Here is a 2,365-nt window from a genome sequence, read left to right on the forward strand (position 1 = left end):
TATTTTAATCATTCCATCATCTCACTCTTTAAATTGCCATATTTTTATTCAATAGCCTGTTAATTTTGCTGAAGAATTGTGGGCCCTTCTATGGAAAGCCTTTCCATTATTAATCATTCATGTTGCGGGTGGATTTGAGATTAGTATCTAATAAGAAGATAATTCAATAGCGACGGCATGAGATAATTTGATTCAAACGCAATAACTGTTTGCATAGTGAATACTTCGAAAGTGATAGGGCCTGAAATATGCACTTGAACTCGTGGGCTGCAATCTTTGCAATTCAATGGACGTTTAATTATGGACCAGCTAGACTCCGTCCGCCTTCCCACGTGAAGCTAACCTACTATCTCACATTTTAAAAAACAAATATTTCCATCAGGAGTGAACTTTACGACTTTAATGAATGGGATCATAATTTCGGATTTGTGTTTCCTATTAGCACACAATGTATTGCAAATTTAGGACAAACACACATTTACTAGAGTAGAAAACGCGTATAATATATCGTAAAAATGCCATAAAAATCAATAAGAATGTTTTCACAGAAAACCTTAATGTCCAAAACGGTTTCGGAGAAGTGCAGTTCGAAAAAGAAAAGTCCTTCGAGTTACCCATCGCCTATTCGGATTGTTAAGTAACAAGAACGGTGATCAGTGCCAACAACCTATTCTCTATCAAGGTTAACAAAATACATAATTATAGTGGAATTTCATAATGGAGATGTGTACGTGGTGGTTTGCTATAAATGGACAGCCCTATAAAATTGTTTGTTGATGATTAAAAAAACATTTGAAAAATTATGTTAAGAAGGCGTTGCAATATAAAATAGTTTTTGATTTAACACTCTGTATATCAAAACAAAATCTAATAGTTTATTTTCCAAAAATTTATTAATGTTGCTTATTTATGTCTATTTTACTACTGTAATGTAGATCTTGTTTAGAAAATACTAGTTCAACGTTCATGCCACGCCATTAACTTCAGGAAAAGAAGTTGCGGAAATGAAACCAAATTTGCTAAGTATCTCAAAGTAGGCCCAATTTATCGACTACCGAAATCACCAAGTCAATTTCTGGTCTGGATATCGATAAATTTCAATTTCCTTCTGGCAATTTACAAAAGAACATTCACAACAACAATTGTAATCAAACTTGCAAAGCGCTATTTATCAAATCAATTAGTTGCTTTTCTCAGAACTTATTAATTTTGATAGTTTATGTTTATGTCTATTTTACTATTGTAATTTAGATCTTGTTTAGAAAATACTGGTTTAAATAGTAATCGAATAAGAAACGAAACAGACGCGTTCTAACAACATAAAGACGAACATTTTTGCTTAAGCCAAAAAATTAACTTCAGGAAAAAAAGTTGCGGAAATGAAACCAAATTTGCTAAGTATCTAAAAGTAGGTTCCATTTATCGACTACCGAAATCACCAAGTCAATTTCTGGTCTGGATATCGACAAATTTCAATTTCGTTCTGGCAATTTACGAAAGAACATTCACAACAACAAATAGAGACAAACGTGCAAAGCTCTATTCATCAAATCAATTAGTTGATTTCTTTCCTTCAGAATTTATTAATTTTGCTTGTTTCTTTTTATGTCTATTTTACTATTGTAATTTAGATTTAGTTTAGAAAATACTAGTTCAAATAGTTATCGAATAAGAAATGAAACAGACGCGTTCTAACAATATAAAGACGAACATTTGTACTTACACCAAAAAATTAACTTCAGGAAAAGCAGTTGCGGAAATGAAACCAAATTTGCTAAGTACCTTAAAGTAGGCCCCATTTATCGACTACCGAAATCACCAAGTCAATTTCTGGTCTGGATATCGACAAATTTCAATTTCGTTCTGGCAATTTACAAAAGAACATTCACAACAACATTGTAATCAAACTTGCAAAGCGCTATTTATCGAATCAATTAGTTGCTTTTTCTCAGAATTTATTAATTTTGCTTGTTTATGTTTATGTCTATTTTACTATTGTAATTTAGATCTTGTTTAGAAAATACTGGTTGAAATAGTAATCGAATAAGAAACGAAACAGGCGCGTTCTAACAACATAAAGACGAACATTTTTGCTTAAGCCAAAAAATTTACTTCAGGAAAAGAAGTTGCGGAAATGAAACCAAATTAAAGCATCTAAAAGTAGGCCCCATTTATCGACTACCGAAATCACCATTCAATTTCTGGTCTGGATATCGACAAATATCAATTCCGTTCTGGCAATTTACGGAAAAACATTCGCAACAAGAAATAGAGACAAACGTGCAAAGCTCTATTCATCAAATCAATTAGTTGATTTCTTTCCTTCAGAATTTATTAATTTTGCTTGTTTCTTTTTATGTCTATT

Source organism: Dendroctonus ponderosae, unplaced genomic scaffold (genome assembly GCF_020466585.1).
Source record: "Dendroctonus ponderosae isolate FM_Combo_2020 unplaced genomic scaffold, Dpon_F_20191213v2 Dpon_F_20191213_83, whole genome shotgun sequence".
Lineage (NCBI taxonomy): Eukaryota > Metazoa > Arthropoda > Insecta > Coleoptera > Curculionidae > Dendroctonus > Dendroctonus ponderosae.